Consider the following 21,353-nt stretch of genomic DNA (forward strand, 5'->3'; position numbering starts at 1 on the left):
TCTCTTATTTTATTTTATTAAGTCTGCACTGAACATCACCAAAGCTAGAAGTCAGCCTATGCGAACGGCTTGTGCAAATTAAGCAAGCCCATTGGAAAGTAATAAAAGAGAAATAGTGTTGTAATATATGAAATCTGCTTTAAAAGTTTGTGTGAGTGTAAAATGCAGTATAGATTTATTTGTCGGGTAATACATCAGGATTTGGCTGCAAGGTACCCTATGCTGCACCTAACGGCCGTTACCAAAGCCATGATTTTAAAACATCAGGAGGGTTATGCGTGAAAGTAAACTGTCAACCAGTTGTGGCACCTTTTGTTTATGCCGTCACGCGTCAAACCAAGTGAGTGGTTAGCACACACAATACCTTGTGGCTTATTCTGTATGAAACAGGCTTGCTAAGCAGTGCTGCTGTATATGCAGGAGTGGGGAGGGGTAGCAGACATTAGTAAAGCATGGCGTCTGCTATATCCCGCGCAGCAATTTCGATACACAGCATACTTCATTCTAGTGGCAATACCTGCACTGGGCGAACTGGGCGTTGAATACTTGAGCGACTTAAGGAATATGCACAATGTGTAAATAACATTAGAAAAGGAGGACATCTTGTGGCTTATACTGCTGCACTCTACTATACTGCTGCAGCTCACTCTTGCCCTGCAGCACTCACCCTTACTTTAAAAACAAATTAAATATTTTAGAGGCAATGCTATTCAATATTAATTGGTCATAAGTGCCTCCGCATGCTGAACTGTCAAACAACACAAGCATCTCCAGTTTCCAAACTTGGTGTCAAAGGTCGTTTAAAAACCTTCCGTAATTATCCTACAAGGACTCATTTTAGTAATGAAAAAGCCATTGGCAAAGCTGCTTTGGTGCTCAGTTTTTCATAGACTTTACAATGACTAAGCAGCGTATTGATTGTACCTGTTTGTCTAAAACCTTTTCACATACAAAAGGCTTATCAAAGTAAGCTCGAAATTTTAGGCAAAGATTACACGCACACCTAGAAGAACAGGTTGCAAAAAATATATCGCTACACGACCGATGTACGTGCTGGGAGTGTTAACACTCATTGTAGCCATGACGGCGAGTATGGAACACTTTGCCAGCTTGCTCCAATGGTAAAGCACGTAATAATTTATGAGTTGGAAGCTCTGTGATATGCATTGCATACTACCTAAGGACATCCAGTCTGAAAGAACGAGACCATTACTATGAATGTACAGAGTAAGGGGAACTCTGAAGGCCTGTGCACCTGTGTTAGGCACGCTAGTGAAAACTATTGAAAGAGTTGGTGAAGCATCGGACGTAATCCAAGTTGTGAGGTTTGGTCTTTGCCAAAGAAAAGCTTTATTTTCGTCCATCGTTCTCACAATTACAGTATAATTACTTGAAGTAACACCGGCAATTTTTTATTTGGTTCTCTTGTTATTATTAAAATATTGTGAAGGTAGGAAAACGAGGTCAATACATTCCCCGTTTTTTCGTTCATTCCATACTATAAAGTGATTTATTGATGATGTGCACTTTGCAAGAAGCAAGGGTCTAGCATGCACCTTTTCCCAGGCACTTAGGTTTCACCTCCCAAATTTAGACATAAATTTTAGGAGGGGCCAAGAAAAGAGTGAGTCCATTGACCTCCTTCTACGCTACTTTTAAATTCTGTGACGTTATGGTAAGTCAATACTTTCAACTTTCCTGTTGGGCGCTTTGGCAACAAGCTTCCATTTTTTGAGAATACTGTTTTTGTTTTCGGAACTAGCCTTTTTATTACTTTACATTGCCTCAGTTGGAGTTCATTCGAATTAGCGACCATAGTAATGAACGAATTCAAAAAAATTCGTTCATTGCAATTCCTCTTTCAAACACCGTTTCTTTTGGAACTCTGTTGTGCCCCATTCTGTGCAATTTCGGCTAACCAAGCACTTGAAATGTTCTTAATGCAAAACAGATACAGTAGTTAGTGACACCACCAAAATAAATCATGTTTGTATGCCCTGTGAACCTTATTGGACAGACCATGCGTGGTTAAGAGTATATTTATTGGTTCATTAGCATCGACACTGAATGTTACCATTTCGCTCAGTTTTGTTTAGTGTTGCAATAGTGTTTCGCCTGTGCTAGTTCTTTCCTATCTAATGTCCTTCAGGTTTCGCTGCTCGCGATGGCTTTTCTGTCTAAACACGAACTAGCCCAATCAAAAACTCTTTTAAAGTGTTGCTTTCTTTCTTCTATTGCAGGAACGAGCGCTGTTTCGCCTTTACCTAGTGCAGCAGGACAAATTGTCCCTGCACTTCACTATAATGGACCGCTTGTTTTTCAAGTGTAATCACCATTTTCTTGAATAGCCTACATTCTTGTTGCTCAAGAGGATTAAACATAAAAAGCACACAGATAAATGTTTGCAGAGCATGGATTATTCAACGTTTGTACAAACAGCTGCATTTCGAAGCTCTTGACGAAAATTCAAAACATTAGTAGTGATTATTTAGCCCTGCCGCTCTTTTTTTTCGCAAAAGTTCTTTTCTCCTAGTATTATCTTGATAAATTTGATTGCAGGTAATGGCAACGTTTTCAATGACGTTATCTTTGCCCTAGAGTGGTGCCAAGGTATTTAAACAACCACATATGTGGCGTATAAATGCTGACTTAATATAATTTTTTATGGAGTCGTGGTTCCTGAATACTCTACTAGTTTTGTGATTGGGCACAGATAGGTCATTGACCCGGGCATACATGCTTGTATATTGTGCCTTGCAAACCAGTGAGAAGAAACTGAATGCGAAAGTTTTGTACACGTAAAAGATTGGTTGGCGTTACATTTAGTGCAGCCAGTGGACCATTTTCACCTGGCATGACCTCTTTGTTTGAGACTATAAATATACACTATAGCTGATACAATTAATGTCCACAATGTTTTTCCTGGCCTAATTATGAAAAGAATTACTGTTCTTGTGCCTAAAAAAACAAGCTTCTCAAAAACGCTCCACTTTTTTGTTCATTTGCATTAGGTTAGCGCGTTATAACTGGGTCATGACATGTCAAGTCCACCAGCGTTTTTCAGACCATTAAAACTATGGCAAAAAATCCACGTTTCTCAATGAACTCATCTTGGTTCTTTATTTTTGTTTCCAAAAGTTTCAGTGCCTATTGAAAATCTATTTTGTGCTAAATGAGCTAGAGGGCTTTAAAAACAATTTTTTATGAAATGTTTTGTAATTCATTCAATAAAATGGTATTTGTTGCAAGGTAATGAAGCAATGTAACTGTAAAGTTATGACTGATTTATGTATACCAATTCTTCGAGGGCTTCCCGCACAAACAAAACTGAACAGTTGCCAAATTTGGTATTTTTTTAGGAAACAATGCAAGTTCAAAGAAAACAAATAGATTATGTGCAACTGGCCTGTTTTACATGCAAAATATTGAAAATATATTAGGTGCTGAAAGTATAGTAGATTGTCTGAAAAAATAATTTGCGATTTTTTCTTTTTTTGAAAAGTTCTGTATTCAGCACGAAAAGATCACCTTGCTGCTTGGGGAAAAAAAATTGCATATTATCTCAATTGAAGGCATTATGTATTAGCCTAACATAGATGCAGTTACTAGAGAGCACAATTTTTAAACTAAAAAAGTTGTTTAGAACTATGTGTCTTTTAAGCTTTTGACCTACGTAACTCTGCAGCACGATGCACTTGCAAAGGCAATCTTCAGCCCATGCGTGCATATAAAGATGTAGACGGCAATTGTGGCGCCATGTATACTGTGAAGGAATTGGAGTTATCATGTTTGTTCGACTGCCAACACAGGTGTGCTAGGAGGACTGTGGCTAGAGTGTGGTGACGGGTAGCATATCAAAATAAATATTTTTGGTTAGGTTGTGCAAAGAGAAATGTGATGTCAGCTATACTTTATGTACATTGATGTGTGCATTTGCATGTGTACACGTATATGCATATTGTAGTGGAGCATACGCACCAACGCGTATGCGTCTTCGGAAGACAACGAGAAGCCCGTGCTCTGATTGCGCGAGAACCTGTGCCGCCTTTGCCAGACTTGCTGTTCGCCCATTTTCCGTCGCGACCTCGTTGCGACTCCTCTGTTCTAATAAACATCATCGCATTTGGTGGAGGCTGCTGAGATCCCCAAGCCGACCTGGAGCTCCGCTCTCGCAAGTTGGCCGAAAGACTACCGTACAACTGACGCAGTCGCCAACCAGCCCATCCCAGCACAGCCAGCACCATCGGCTGCCCCGTCGACCTGCCCCGGTGCTACCCGTCAGCGGGACCCACCAATCTGCAGCGGCAGTGGTGAGCAAGACGTCGAAGACTGGCTCTCCTTGTACGAACGCGTGAGTGCCAGCAACAAATGGGACAACGACTCCAAGCTTGCCTATGTCACCTTTTACTTGGCTGACGTCGCCAAGCTATGGTTCACCAACCGCGAAACCGCCATCGCCAGCTGGTCCACCTTCAAGACCCTCGTGACCGAAGCGTTCGGCCGACCAGAGGTCCGCAAGCTCCGCGCTGACCAGCGTCTGCGCCACCGAGCCCAGAAACCTGGTGAGACCTTTACTAGCTATATTGAGGATGTGCTCGACCTCTGCAGGCGTGTTAACTCATCCATGCCTGAAGAAGAGAAAATTCGACATATTCTCAAAGGCATCGAGGATGGCGCATTCCAGATGTTGCTGGCGAAGAGCCCGACCACGGTGGCAGTCCTCGTAAGCCTGTGCCAGAGCTTCGATGAATTGCGTCGTCAGCGTTCCATCGCCCGACAGAGTGTTCCATCACCAGATTCGATCTCGGCCGTCGCACTCGCCAATGGCAACGTTCACCAAGGAACTCTGTCGAACCAGATTAAAGACTTCATCAGGGAGGAAGTCGCCCGACAGCTTTCCCTGCTGCCGCATAGTGACGCGCCCATGACAAGCCTCCCTTCGAATATGCAGCAGGCCATACGCACTGAAATTTGCAATGCACTCCCTACAGTTCCGGCCTCTTACCCGTGCACTTCGGTGCCATCTGATCTCTCAACTGCTGGCTACGCACCAACTGCGCCGCCTTCACCTCTCAGCTACGCAGCTGTGGTCGCGCAGCCCCCACCGCATCCAGTCGCCTTATCGGCTCCACCTCCTCCGGCCTCGCCTCCAGTCTACAGGCCCCCAACTCGCATTTTCCGTCCATCTAATGAGTGGCGCACCCGAGACAATCGTCCCATCTACTTCGCGTGTGGCATCGCTGGCCACATTGCACGCTTCTGCCGCCGCCGTCCCACGCCTGCGCACGCATACTTCGGAGCTCCTACCTACGCACCGCAGCAGACCACCACGTCTGCATATGAACAGAGGCACTCCGACTCGGATCGCCACCCACCGACTGCTCGTTTCCCATCACCTCGACGCCGATCGCCATCGCCTATGCGTCGTCGACCACCTCTTGAGGAGGGAAACTAATCAGTGCAGTTCCGGAGGCAAGAACTGCAACTTGTGCGCAATTCCCAAGGCCTCCATTTTCGCCGCAGAATGTTGTTGATGTCGATGTTGAGGGAGTCGCCACATTAGCGTTAATTGATACCGGGGCCGCCGTTTCTGTGATGAACGCAAACTTTTGTAGGAAACTGAAGAAAGTGACCACATCTCTCAGTGGCTTGGTGCTGTCCACGGCTAGCGCGCAACGCATTCATCCCTCGGCTGTGTGTACGGCGCGCGTCGTCATCCGAGACGTTTTGTACGTCGTACAGTTTTTTGTTCTACTATATTGCTCTCATGACCTTATCCTGGGTTGGGATTTCTTATCACGTCATGAAGCTATCATCGATTGTTCCCGTGCCGAAGTGTCCCTTGTGCCAACATGTGAATTTCCACCACCCGACCGCTCTCCTCTGCTCTGCAAAGTCATCGCTGATGACGGCATCACCTTGCCTCCTGAAGCTTCGGTCCCTATTAGCCTTTCATGTCTGGCGCAACCTGACGGTACGGTGGTGTTTACGCCATCTCCGGTTTTTACTGAACGCAAGGGCATCGTTCTCCCATTTGCTGTTCTTACAATTGCGTCTGGTTTAACCGTAATGCTGGTCACCAACCACTGCAACTACCCCATTGGCTTACTTCGTGGTGAAACGTTAGGATATGTGCAACCTGTCGACCATATCGATGATATTATTCTTCCCGACGAAACGCCATGTCACATTGCTGCAATCACTCATGCGTCTGAGCCAACAAGTTCGTCAGCCTTCGACAATGCTATTGACGCAGACCTTCCCCTCTCGCATCGCCGCCAACTTGTTGCTCTCCTTAACAAGTTTCGTTCTTTTTCGACTTTCAAGAACCTCCTTTGGGCCGCACCACGACTATCGCTCATACTATTGACACCGGCTCACATTAGCCTCTGCGACAGCGTCCTTACCGCGTTTCCGCCGAAGAGCGCCGCGTCATTACGGAGCAAGTAGATGACATGCTTAAACGTGGAGTCATACAGCCTTCTCAAAGCGCTTGGTCATCACCTGTGGTTCTGGTCAAGAAAAAAAGATGGCACCGTACGATTTTGCGTGGACAATCGCCGCTTAAACAATATTACAAAAAAAGATGTCTACCCGCTACCACGAATAGACGATGCTCTTGACTGTTTACAAGGCGCCGAGTACTTTACATCTTTGGATCTGCGTTGTGGGTATTGGCAGGTGCCAATGGCTGAATGTGATCGCCCTAAAACAGCCTTTGTAACGCCGGATGGCCTACATGAGTTCAAAGTCATGCCATTTGGGCTCTGCAACGCGCCTGCCACATTTGAGCGCATGATCGACACCATCTTGCGTGCCCACAAGTGGAAAACCTGCTTATGTTACCTGGACGACATCGTAGTCTTTTCATCTGATTTCCCGACACATCTTGCTCGCCTCCACGAGATTCTGACGTGTCTAACTTCTGCAGGCCTACAACTTAACTCCAAGAAGTGCCACTTCGCAGCACGAAAACTAACCATCTTGGGACATGTCATCACCAGAGACGGTGTTCTTCCGGATCCCGATAAGCTTCGAGCTGTCGCTGACTTTCCGTTGCCCACATCTCTGAAAGCCCTAAGAAGTTTCGTCGGTCTCTGCTCCTACTTTCGTCGCTTCGTGCGCAACTTCGCGTCCATCATCGCACCTCTCACGAGTCTGCTTTCCAACAGCAAAGGCATATCTGCATGGTCACCTGCATGTGACGACGCATTTCGCCAGCTCCACCGCCTGCTGACCTCACCACCTATTCTTCGTCACTTCGACCCTGCTGCGGCAACAGAAATTCACACCGATGCAAGTGGCATCGGTCTTGGTGCAGTTTTGGCACAACGGAAAGGCACCAAAGCTGAATACGTAGTCGCCTATGCAAGTCGCGCTCTCAAGAAGGCTGAATTGAATTACTCCGTGACAGAGAAGGAGTGTTTGGCCATAACCTGGGCGTTGACGAAGTTTCGCCCGTACCTTTACGGCCGTCCTTTCGACGTGGTCACAGACCACCACGCTCTATGTTGGCTGTCCACCTTGAAAGACCCGTCCGGACGCCTGGGGCGTTGGGCACTTCGATTGCAAGAATACGACATCCGTGTCGTATATCGTTCTGGTCGCAAGCATGCGGATGCCGATGCACTTTCGCGATCGCCATTAACACCAGATGTGGCTTCTCTGTCTCCCCCTTTTAACACCTTGTCACCGCTCGACACGACTGACATGCTTTCGGAGCAGCGTAAAGACCCACACCTTGCCTTGTTAGTCGACTACCTTACCGATCCGTCTGCTGTCCCTTCCACGAGAGCGCTACGCCGGCAAGCAGCCCACTTTTCTTTACGAGACAACATTCTGTACCGCCGTAACTACATGCCTGGTGGTCGGAAGTGGCTCCTTGCTGTCCCAACTCATATGCGCTCTGACATCTGCATGAATTTCCATGCAGATCCCCAAAGTGCTCACGCAGGTGTCCTGAAAACCTACGAAAGGCTGCGCCAGCGCTATTACTGGCGAGGAATGTATCGCTTTGTGCAGAAATACGTTCAGTCTTGCACCACTTGCCAACAGAACAAGACACCTCCGCGGCACCTTACTGGCATGTTACAGCCGCTCCCGTGCCCGGCTCGCCCATTCGACCGCGTGGGAATAGACCTCTATGGCCCCCTCCCATATAGTATCTCTGGAAACCGGTGGATTATTGTCGGAGTCGATCATCTGACACGCTACGCTGAGACTGCAGCTCTACCGGCAGCGACCGCCCACGAAGTTGCACTCTTCATTCTCCGCAGCTTCATTCTACGCCATGGTGCTCCGCGGGAATTACTCAGTGATAGGGGTCGAGTGTTCCTGTCGGAGGTCATCCAAGCTATCCTCGCTGAATGCAACATTATCCACCGGAAATCTACCGCATACCATCCACAGACAAATGGTCTTACTGAGCGGTTCAACCGCACACTTGGCGACATGCTGAGGATGTACACCTCCTCCGACCACACTAACTGGGACGCTGTATTGCCCTTTGTTACCTTCGCTTATAACACCGCGACGCAAGCGACTACCGGTTTTTCCCCGTTCTTTCTATTGTACGGCCGCGAACCTTCCCACCCACTCGACACTATACTACCGTATCGCCCTGATGCATCTGAGTGCTCCCCGCTTTCGGAAGTCGCCAGATACGCTGAAGACTGCCGTCAGTTGGCTCGGTCTCTGACAAGTGAGGCTCAAGGCCTACAAAAGACTCGACACGACGACGCTCACCGCATAGCTCCTACATTTCGTGCTGGCTCCCTTGTGTGGCTTTGGGTGCCCCCGCACGTTCCTGGCCTGTCTTCTAAACTTCTGGCCCGGTACCATGGTCCCTACCGTGTCATTGACGCGACCTCCCCGGTGAATTACGTCATCGAGCCATTAACACAATCACCAGATTTGCGCCGTCGAGGACGCGAGACCGTACACGTTGACCGTCTCAAGCCCTACTACGACCCCCTCATTGTGCCTACTCCCTGAGTCGCCAGGATGGCTACCCTTCACCCCGGGGGTATTGTAGTGGAGCATACGCACCAACGCGTATGCGCCTTCGGAAGACAACGAGAAGCCCGTGCTCTGATTGCGCGAGAACCTGTGCCGCCTTTGCCAGACTTGCTGTTCGCCCATTTTCCGTCGCGACCTCGTTGCGACTCCTCTGTTCTAATAAACATCATCGCATTATGAACAACTGCACAGTATCTGAACAGCAAGGGGGGAGTGGGGAGTCGAGCAGCTCTCCCCTCTTTCCTAGTGATGACTACGAGATAAGCTATCAAGCTGTTAAAAAAGTACAGAATACCAATAAGCAAGATAAGATATCATAAGCAAGATAAGACAGTAGACTAGCCTCCGAGTTTTAATATAAAGCTCTCCATTTGTGTGCAGTCATACGAAGCGTTTGGTTCTCAATGAACAAGGTAATCTCCTGAAAGCCATAAAAAATGGAGAATTTGTAATAATACTTCGTTTATCAGTGATGTATTGTGTGAATGGCGCTTACGTGCTGTTAGACTTACGTACTGAACATGAATAAATTTTTTCACTAAGGTTGTAAAACACGCCTTCTGCATTTGCAGAAGTTCTTAGGATTTTAGCATTTGTCACTGTAAATTTCTAAAGCTGGGTGGTTAACCTGTAGTCACCACGTTGACAACATTGATTGTTATGCATATCTGTTGGCAATAAAATGCAGATGATAAATCAGTTTCCTTGTACATATCACAAAGTTTTCCATCTCCATCCTAGGTCAGTCGGCTTAAGTAGCGGATTGCCTGTGCGAATGCATCATATTGCTTGAGATTAATAGGTAAAAAGCTGTAAGGAATACTTATAATCAAAAACATATTTCTGAAATGAAAATAAAACAATACTGTCTAGTAACTGCACCTATGTTTAGCTCATACACAACACTTTTAAATCATCTATTGTGCATATTTTTATACCAACACCAAGGTGAGTTTTTGCTTCTTTATACAGTTTCCCCCAAAAAGTTAAACTCGCAATTTATTCAGATGATCTATTACATCTTGAGCAATTAAGTTACTTTTGATTTGTGGCATGTCAAGCAGGCTGATTGCACATAATCTATTTGTGTTCGTTGAGCTAGCCAAGACCCTGGCAACATTATGCGTCGAATGATTCATGCATTTCGTTGGTGCGAAATGCCCTAAAATATTTGATATACATAAGTCTGCATTTTTTAGAAGTTGAATTGATTCATTACTTTGCCGTAAAACCATTTTATTGAGTGCATTTCAAAAAGAGCTTTTTGAAAAAACTCTTTATTGACGCCCTCTAGCTCAGTCGGTGAAAAACAACAAGGTCTTATAAATATGCAGAAAAATTTTCGGCAAAAAAATAAACGAGCAGGAGAAGTTTCGAGCTTCGAGAAACACGTGGAAGTTATTTCAGCTGTATTCGTTGTGGTTGGAGAAACGCTGGATAATTTGAAAAGGCATACCCCAACTGTGCGCAAGTTGCTAGCAGACGTCAATGACGATTTATTAATGTGTAGTGTAAGTTCTGGTGTTGTAATGCTGCATTTCTTTTTTTTAATTGCTGAGTCTGTGTGTGTGCGGGTCTGCCCCATCGTCATTTGACATGCAATATTCGAGAAAAGTTAAAGCTTAGACATTTCTGAATGTGTTCATTAGAAAGCATTAGCAGGAAATACGTCAGAAAGTGAGACAGAAAAGGCAGTGTGCTTTGCACCTGCTTGCTCTGTCCAGTTTTTTTATATTTGTATGTTCTGTTAATACAATTAATGCATTACCCAGTGCTCTGCATTATGCGTTTCTTCATATGTTCATGGATGCCTTTTTGAGCTTGATCATTATGCTCGCCAATAGTCCTGAAGCAACAAATTTATTGTAGTACACTCTTCAACTTCTCTTGTACTGTTGTGATTTGAAGCTAATTTGAGATAGTCTGTTGAAAATGGCTTCACTGTAACTTTAAAGCTGCGACAATAGTGCCTTCAGGTTTTTTTTCAGTTTCCTAGATAAGAATATAGTTGCATTTATTTATAGCGTTTGAGGATTGCGGGTTTATTTTAATTGCTATGTGTGCTACGCGAAAAATGTCCTGAAATTTCTAAGGGCACTTTAGAGACTGGTATTGCAATTAATTGAAACAAGTGCCATAATTTCATCATTTTACCTATTATACTTAGGTTCCATAAAAATGTTATTGGGCATTGTCATATACAGCACCAGATTTGCAGAAATGTACTTTTTAATAAATTAAGTTATGTTCCCTTAGAACCCTTGAATGTTTCTAGTCAGATACTATAGCGTGATTAAAAAAGTGTGTTTGAATGTGTGTATTTCATTTATTTCAACCTTTCAACTGTGTGGTACAAATATGTATAAAATTTCCGTTTGTAGTGCTTGTACTTTAGGTGCTTTATGTGATGGGAACTATTGTGCTCGTGCTGTACAAATTTTGTGGTCAATTATTATGCTCACTCCTAGAAAATGAACGCAAAAATGTACTTTGTGTGTAATCTAACCTCCATAATATATATTCTGTATGTCTTCAGTTTCTGTGCTTGTGTAGTGCATAAACAAGAACTCTGAAAGGTTCTGTCGTTTGCTTTGGTGTTTGGGCTGTAAATAAACTTTCGTTCGCGTCTATTTTTGCAGTATGCAGCGTGCAACCTTGAAAGAATGCTTGCTTAGAGGGAGTTATTCCGGCTGCAGTGGTCACTCCATTCTTTACCAAAAGTACTCCCAAGAGAGGCGAGCTAAAACGCTCTGGATTACACGCGTTTACCCCGAATTATGATTTTTAAAAAGACAAAACCAGCGTCACGTGACTACAATACTTTTACTCTGCCTTTTGAAAGCGCCTAAAAGGGAGTAAAATAATACCCTAATTACGCCGAAAATACTCCCAAGTAATATTCATAAAACTACAGCTTCCTTTTTATTGAGCCACAAAGAAAGTAAAGTTTTTTGCCAATTCTACGCCCTCTGAATGCCTTACCACATGGGCGTTTTTCTTTACTTCCGTTTCGAGGGCGTAAAAACACGTACAGATGGGAGTGATGTAGAGGACAAGCCAAAAACTCCCATCTGGGGGCTTTTCTGTTTTTCTTCTCACTGCCGTCACGGCGATAACAGCAAGAAAAATTTGCCGCAAGACAATTAGGGAAACATAACTCATTCACTGTTAAAGCACGATTATATGTATTTTTAGAACGGCAGCAGATTGAGCTACTTGTCAGAGTTTTGTCAGAGTATTTAGGCGTGTAGTCATTTAGAAAATAATGCGGAACGACAACACAGAACTCAACTATCGTCTGTTTCCCCTTCGCTTTTGTTTGCGTTTGCGTGCCTAAGTTTTTCTGACATAGTGTCCTCATTTAGAGACCGGGCTAACAGTTGTCATTTCTGCGCACATAAGAAACACACCAAGGACAGAGAAAAAATGGGAAATGAAACGTTCTCCTTTCCGAAACCTTCTTTACATCTGCTTTTGAATACACGTAAAACAAGAGCCAGCTTACAATTTTGTACCTACTGTACTTACAACACTTCCCGCAGTCCGTACGCGTGGTACGAGCCTGCTCTGACGATCTGAGTTTCGATCGGTTATCTGCTTGAGACGACTGTATCTGCGACTTTCCAACAGTTATCTCTGAGTGTCCCAGAGCCAAAAGACTGATCCTCACGTCTCAAAAAACAGTCCACCTCACCAGTTAAATTTACAAGCTAGGCAGTGCTAACGAAAAACTTTAGCATAACGGTGCCACTCCACCGTATCAAACTCAAACTGGCGATACGCAGGGGCAATCATGCTGATACCAAGGTCATTTTCACAAAGACGCCCTTTGCTACACTCCGTTTTTTTAGTGGACAGCAACCGAACAATCCTAGGGCCAGTGTCAGAATGCGTCATCAGCCTTCCTTCTAGCAGGCTGTTTTTTGTTGCCAACCTTTTTACAGAGAAAGCTGTAGCACGGCTCACGCGCTGCGCCGCAGTTGTCCTTTGCCGCCGGTGCCCGTAACCACTATCGCGAAATAAAAAAAAATAACCTAGCATCGAAGACACAGTGGAACTCGAACTGGAGTCAGCTGCTTGGCAGCTCTGTATTCTACCACTGCGCGACGCTGCTGCTGGAGACTTGCACGCATATTGCCTAGGGAAAGAAATCTCGTTGTTATGAGTAAAAAAGTGTTTTGGAACAGGAAAAAACAACAAGGCGTCACACAATGCAAATAGCGTAACTAGTGGGTCGTCTAATGCCCCAAGCGATTACAAAAGCTTGTTTTTGATCACCTATTAGCTGTGGCGCATACCCATTTCAAGCATAATTCCTCATCGTGGCCAGCCACTGCATTGACAATTGGCACAAAATTTTTTGCAAGTGTTTAGCCTATACAACGCTTCTGAGAAGAATGATGAAAACGTGACAGCAAAGGGAATACTGGTATGCTACCCAGAAATTATTAGTAATAATGCTGTAGTGTATCCCATAAAGTTTGCTTGCAGCAGTTACTCAATGAGTGTTTAGAAAGGGCTCTGAAAGGCCGATCTTCAAGGTTTCGCTGCGAATCTGTCGCGCCTTCCACGCAAGCCAGGCATTTTTTTTTATTTAGTAAATTATGCAGTGTGTAGACAGTGCAAGAGAGGCGAAAAAAGTTGGCGAGTATTACAGCCGGTTTTATTAAACATTGGTCAAAAATGCATACTTTTTAGGATATTAGATTATACGTATCTCGAAAAAAATGCCCTAACTTCCAGAAAGTAATTATTTTGCGGATTTGTCATACTCACAATAAAGGAAATATGTCCTAGCAGTTTACACCTAGTGGGTCTTAAGCAATCAAATCAGTAATTAATAACTGTGCTTTCGTTGCAGAGAACTGTCAAACTTGGGTTTTTGCGCTTCTCAGCGGTGAACGTCATGGCATCAGGAAAGTCATGCAACAGAGAAGCGATAAGGAGGTTGAAGTTATTGGCGTCAATTTCCATCATAGGTGGGGACATTTAAAAGCAGCAATCCGCATGAGCGGGACGAAAGCCATTAGTGTACGAAATGGATTACATATTCTTGCAAATGAAAGGCCCATAGTGCAAGGCGACCATTTGGATCATGAACATTCACTGACCAACACATGGAAATGCTATCTGTGGTGATAGTTAACGAGTGATAATTTAAGCGAAACCACTGCACGGCAAATAATTCCTCAAGGTACTCATATTTGGTCATGGTGTAGTTGCATTCACGCTCGTTTGAAGAACGGCTTGCGTTGGCCATGACATGTTTTTTGTTACCAGAGTTCTGAAAGACAACGGTGGCGATATTGATGCCACTCTCGTATTTGTGAATCCCTGTTGGCTACGACAGGTTCAAGTGCCGCAATAATTAAAAAAGATAACTAAACAAACTCTTGAACAGCGCCTGCCTTGTGTGTAGTATCTGCTTCGTTCTTGTATTTTGTCGCTTCTTAAATAGAAATGGGTCAATAAATGCAGGCGAAGCCGTTGTTATTTACTCTAAGGCGAAATTACCGGAAAAAAGAGTAACGGAACCCAATAGGCACGCGCGATGAACAGATAGACCGTTGAGGAGCAACCACAGAGGGAAGCGTGCGGCACGAAACCACTTAGTCTCCACTAAGACGAACCGCCCGGGCAATGCAGGCAGCGCAAAAAGCGTTGCCAAAGTGACCAGCTCTCTTTCTCCACAGAACACATGTCCTTCTCCTCCTCTGCTGGCTCAGTCTTTCCCCGTATTTTGCCGGCGACGGTTCACGGTGCGTCACGCTCGGAGTGCTCGACCACGGCCACCTGGAATTGACAATCTAGGAACTACGACGTGGTGCTTGTGTGTACGCTTGGATGAGCGTGGGCTGCTGCTTTTGCGTTTCGCTGCACCCATGAAATCTGCAGCAAGCCTCGACACGTCACCACGCCGCGCTGTATATCTCTGGCTTCAAGATAGTCACGACCAACACACGACAGCCACAGTTGGGGAGGCCAATATGGCGGCTGAGAAGTCAACTGGCATACCGGATATATAATTCAGTCCGACTCAGGGCAGAAAACAGCGCCGGATTCTAAGGCAAGTAGGTTATCATTCTTTATTCTACCCTACTTGTCGCGTGTGCGATACGGATCGCGCTTGCCGGCAACAGGCTTGGTCGTGTTGTATATCGCACACACGAAATGCATCGCGAAGGTCAGCTTCGGCGTCTGCAGTTCGCCTGTGCTTTGCGACCGCCTCGAAATTGGCCGCCATTGCCGTCGGCCTCCCGTACGCTCGCTCATCGAGTGCTCGCCTCTCTTAGACGCCGCGATGAGCTCCGGGCTGACGATATTGGAATGAGACCTCGTTGCTGTGTTGGCAGTCGTCGAAAACACGTTTCGGGTTCTCGTAAAGAGCTTGGCTATAGTATGTCGCGCGCTGAAATTGCACCAGCACGTGCTGGCGGGGCTTTCGCTAGCGTCGGAAATCACTAAAAAACGCTCGCCATTAAAGTCAGTCGCAAGCACCTCGGCGCCGTCTGCTGGCCGCGGCGGCAGACTCGTGTTTGCGCTCTGCATTCGCTCGAGTTAGTGGAAAAGGGCCGCATTACCGTCGATTTCTTCGGCGCTAGCTCCAAACCAGCTCGGCGCTGTTCGTGGTGGCGGCGAAGCGTACGCTCGCTTTCCTGTTCGAAGTTCGCTGGCGGCAGACACTCCGCGTGCAACGCCTTGTTTGGTCTCGCGTTCGCTTGCTCGAGCTGAACGACGTCACTCGCTTAGGAATCGCCGACTTGTTAGCCGCACGGAGGTTCGCGGAGTTGCGGCTGCAGCCGCCGCTCCTAAGCTGTTGCGCTACAGGGATCGAAATGAGTCTTTGACTATGTGTGACACCACGGTGAAATTATTAGCATGTCTTATATCACGTATGTTTTCATTTAACCTTGCACGTATTTCTCATATGCATTTGTATTCATCTTCTGTCACGTGTGACTAACCATTTTACATACCTATTGTGCAGCCCTGGGCACACAGCGTGCTGAAGACTGTGTGCGCTGGCGTCGGCGGTGCCTGTCATCCATCACTTTTCTCAGAGCAGCTTCAGAAGGATTGCCCCGCCGCGGTGGTCTAGTGGCTAAGGTACTCGGCTGCTGACCCGCTGTCACAGAACGAGCGCTAAAAAAGAGCGCGCCGCCAAATCCTTGCGACAATGGGCGGAAGAAACGCCGCGAAGTAAAAAAGAAAAAAAAAAGAAAGCAAACATCCAAGGCTCCCGGGCGCGCGCTCTCCCCGCAGAAGCACGGCTTCGCAGACGATCCTCCTCACCCCACATCGGCGGCCCAGCAAGGCCGCGATTTTTCTAGAACGAAGGAGGCGGGGTCAGACCGAGTGAATCATCCTCCGGAGAGGGCAGTCGAACCGTCTCGTGCCTCTCCCCAGCCTTCGCTGCGCATCGCGCCGACGAAAGGAGGAGAACGTTCTGGAAGGTGGCGCGGAAAGTATTTAATCGAGCGGCCGAGACGAGAAATCAGGAGAAGACGGAAAGTTAGCGCCGGAGCGCGTAGGAATTCCGCCGTGTAGTCGGCGAAGGTTCTGCCCGTAGTTACAGAACAGGAGGAGACGGAAGTGAGCGCCAGAGTGCGTAGAGATTCCGCCGTGTAGTCGGCGAAGTTTTGGTCCGTAGGGACGGCTCGAGCTACAGGCAAGAGCGTGGGTTTACCGCTATCGAGCGAAGACGCGGGCAACAGCTGCGTGTGGGAGGCCGACGGATTTCCGGCGAAGAAGCTTGAAGAGTGGCCAATTGAAGACGGGAGGTTTCCTGGAAGAAAAACTTCGAGGGCTGCGGAACGACAACAACGCTGGACTTTGAGTGAGTGATTCTCGGAAGAGTATCATCTCGACTTTGGTTCCAAGAACTTTGGACTGAATAGGTTTTCTATCTCTTTAGTCTTTAAGTGTCTTGGTTGTTCAATGCATGCGACTGCATTGTAGTGCGTATTGTTGTCCGTGTCCGTTGTTTCAAGTGTGGCTGATTGTATTGTGTAGTACGTTGATTGATTGGTTTGATTGGTGACATATTGTATGTAACTAGTGTGGAGTGTGCATTTTTGTGTATTATTTTGGATCTGCCATTATTGAGAATATCATTTGTTTGTTTATCAACTCTCAGCTCTGTCTTGTTCTTTGGGCCACAGCCGGCGTCCGCTGGCGCACCAATAAGGACCACTTCTAAATTGTCCACGCTTTCGTGGTGCGGTTCGGGGGGCCAATACTTCGGCTCTTGGAATTGGCCCAGCGATCGCCTCCCTAATAAACGGGACAGGTGTGACAATTAATCTGGCGTCCGCGATACAGGACCTTTTGGTGCGCAGTGTGTCCAAAGTAGTGAGAAAGAGCCTCGAGTTGTTGATAGTGCTATCGGAACGATTTTGTGTGTTGTTCAGTGTTCTCGATAACGAGTGCAGGGGAGTGTTCCGATAGACTGATTTAGGCAGATACTTTTTGCACGTGGCAAGGTTTTATTTGCGAGTTGCGAGACAAAATGGATCTCGAAAAGTTAGTCGCTCTTGGTGAGAAGATGGGTCTTTCTGGCGCCGAACTACGGAAGTGGGTCACCCAGAAGGAAAAAGAAGAAAAAGAGAGGGCCAAAGAAGAAAAGGCAGCTGAGCTGGAAAAAGAAAGGCTGGCGGTCGAAAGAGCCAAAGCGGAAAAAGAAGCAGAGTTGGAACGAGCGAGGTTGGCAGCTGAAAGGGCGAAAGAAGAAAGAGAGGCAAAGCAGCGACAGCTGAAAGAAGAAAGAGAGCTGCAATTGAAGTTGGAGCTGGAGAAAGAAAGACTGGCAGCTGAGAGGGCGAAAGAAGAAAGAGAGGAAAGGGAACGGCAGCGACAGCACGAAATAGAACTCGAGCGGCTCCGTTTGCAACAGCGAAGTGAAACTCCGGTCCAAGCTAGAGTTGAAAGCAGCGAACGAGAGGATCACGGCTTCCGCTTGAGCCCAAGCAAGCTGCTCGTAGCGTTTGATGAAAGGAAGGACGACCTAGACGCGTACCTCCACCGATTTGAGACGATTGCGAAGAGCCAGAATTGGCCGGAACATCAATGGGCAACTGCTTTGAGTACTTGCTTAAGTGGTGAAGCGCTCAGTGTGTACGGTAGGCTGACGCCGACCGATGCAGCCAACTATGCAAAGGTGAAAGCTGCTTTGTTGAAGCGATTTAGATTCACTGTGGAAGGATTCCGGGACAGATTTCGGACAGGAAAGCCAGCTGATGGTGAGACGGCTACGCAGTATGCCGCCCGACTTTGCCATTATTTCGACAGATGGATTGAACTTTCAGGGACAGCGCAGGAGTACGATGAGCTTAGAGAGCTGCTAATTAGAGAACAATTTCTTACTAGTTGCCACCCAAGCCTGTCACTGTACTTAAAAGAGAGGAAGGCTGACTCACTTGAAGGAATGCTTGAATTGGCTGATCAAATCTTAGAAGCGCAAGGAGGCACTAATTTGGCCAAAGTCAAGAAGGATTGTCCCGATGATTCGAAGAAATTGGCTCCCGAAGAAAAGAAGCGTGCACCAGAGAGCATTCCGCGATGTTTTCTGTGCAACCGAGTGGGTCATCGCGCGAAAAACTGTCGAACGATCTTTACGAGCCCTACGGCATTAAAATGTTTTAAGTGTGGTCAGACGGGGTACAAAGCAGACGCATGTCGAAATGGAGTGAGTCAAACTCACCAGGTATCCTGTGTGCAAGCAGCACCGAAATCTGATAATAATGCCGTCACTGATGGATTCGTAGAGTTGAAGAATGGGGAGAAAATTCCTATCGTGGGGGCTGTAATGTCAAAACAGCCAACCGGTGTTACGAAGGGAATGCCAACGCTTCCTGGAAAGATTGCAGGCAAGAAGATTACGGTTCTAAGAGACACCGGTAGCTCCACGGTTATCGTGAGGAGAAATCTGGTACGGGAAAGAGAGTTGACAGGCAGAACGAAACCGGTTTGCCTAATTGACCGTACGGTCCGGATGCTTCCCGAAGCAGAAATTGAGGTTGAAACCCCGTACTTCAGCGGGAAGGTTACTGCGTTATGCATGACGACCCCCCTGTATGACCTTGTCATCGGAAACATCGACGGGGCGCGAGGGCCAAGTGATCCAGAATGTTTGGGAGAAGACCCGAAGATAGAGCCCTCGCCAACACAGCGGCCGCGCGATACAGTGGAGGAGCATCCCGTGACGCATCTCACTAGAGCCCAAGGGGAAGCTGCGGCGCAAGAGACAGCGAATGAGAAGACGATCGTGTCGAATAAGTTCACGGGCCGAGCAACCGGACTTACGTCGGCACGACCTCAACCGACTGACAGTGTAAAGGAGACGGAGTTGGCCAGCCGGGCAAAATGTAGAGGCATGATCAAGCGGGTAAATAAACAGACAGGACCCGTCGAATGTAATGACGCGTTAACGGTGTCGGAAGAGACAACGATGGCTGAGACGACGCCTCAGATATCGTCGTTGGAAAGGGCTCGCCGAAAAAGAACGTGGAAGCACAAGAAGAGATCAAGCGAGCACCGCAAAAAGGGGCGCAAGCGCTGCTCGAAGTACGCAGGATAAGTGCTGAGGTCAAAGCAGAATGTGTTTGGCAGTGTTGAGCTGCCATATGTTGTGTTAATGTTGTGGTATCCTGTGGTACAAGTGTCGAAGTGTTGTGATGTGATGTATAGTATTGTACCATTTTTGTAGTGAGAGAACTTTGTACATTTGTATTATTGGGAATGTGTGGTGCAGTGTTGTACTCATGTGCTTGTGGTGGTGTTTTCACGTGTTGTTTAATTGAATTACAATGTACAATTGTATTAAGTGATCTATCGTGAATGTGAAGTGTCATGAGTGACTGATGGTGTTACAGTCTGTGAGAGTGGGAGGTGACTGTTCGCGCTCGTTTGTGTGGGTTTGAATATTATGAGATAATATTCTTAAAGTGGGCGGCAGTGTCACAGAACGAGCGCTAAAAAAGAGCGCGCCGCCAAATCCTTGCGACAACGGGCGGAAGAAACGCCGCGAGGTAAAAAAGAAAAAAAAAGAAAGCAAACATCCAAGGCTCCCGGGCGCGCGCTCTCCCCGCAGAAGCACGGCTTCGCAGACGATCCTCCTCACCCCACATCGGCGGCCCAGCAAGGCCGCGATTTTTCTAGAACGAAGGAGGCGGGGTCAGACCGAGTGAATCATCCTCCGGAGAGGGCAGTCGAACCGTCTCGTGCCTCTCCCCAGCCTTCGCTGCGCATCGCGCCGACGAAAGAAGGAGAACGTTCTGGAAGGTGGCGCGGAAAGTATTTAATCGAGCGGCCGAGACGAGAAATCAGGAGAAGACGGAAAGTTAGCGCCGGAGCGCGTAGGAATTCCGCCGTGTAGTCGGCGAAGGTTCTGCCCGTAGTTACAGAACAGGAGGAGACGGAAGTGAGCGCCAGAGTGCGTAGAGATTCCGCCGTGTAGTCGGCGAAGTTTTGGTCCGTAGGGACGGCTCGAGCTACAGGCAAGAGCGTGGGTTTACCGCTATCGAGCGAAGACGCGGGCAACAGCTGCGTGTGGAAGGCCGACGGATTTCCGGCGAAGAAGCTTGAAGCTTGAAGAGTGGCCAATTGAAGACGGGAGGTTTCCTGGAAGAGAAACTTCGAGGGCTGCGGAACGACAACAACGCTGGACTTTGAGTGAGTGATTCTCGGAAGAGTATCATCTCGACTTTGGTTCCAAGAACTTTGGACTGAATAGGTTTTCTATCTCTTTAGTCTTTAAGTGTCTTGGTTGTTCAATGCATGCGACTGCATTGTAGTGCGTATTGTTGTCCGTGTCCGTTGTTTCAAGTGTGGCTGATTGTATTGTGTAGTACGTTGATTGATTGGTTTGATTGGTGACATATTGTATGTAACTAGTGTGGAGTGTGCATTTTTGTGTATTATTTTGGATCTGCCATTATTGATAATATAATTTGTTTGTTTATCAACTCTCGGCTCTGTCTTGTTCTTTGGGCCACAGCCGGCGTCCGCTGGCGCACCAATAAGGACCACTTCTAAATTGTCCACGCTTTCGTGGTGCGGTTCGGGGGGCCGATACTTCGGCTCTTGGAATTAGCCCGGCGATCGCCTCCCTAATAAACGGGACAGGTGTGACACCCGCATGGCGCGGGTTCGAGTCCCGGCTGCGGCGGCTGCATTTCCGATGGAGGCGGAAATGTTGTAGGCCCATGTGCTCAGATTTGGGTGCACGTTAAAGAACCCCAGGTGGTCGAAATTTCCGGAGCCCTCCACTACGGCGTCTCTCATAATCATGAAGTGGTTTTGGGACGTTAAACCCCACATATCAATCAATCAATCAG

Source organism: Rhipicephalus microplus, chromosome X (genome assembly GCF_043290135.1).
Source record: "Rhipicephalus microplus isolate Deutch F79 chromosome X, USDA_Rmic, whole genome shotgun sequence".
Classification (NCBI taxonomy): domain Eukaryota; kingdom Metazoa; phylum Arthropoda; class Arachnida; order Ixodida; family Ixodidae; genus Rhipicephalus; species Rhipicephalus microplus.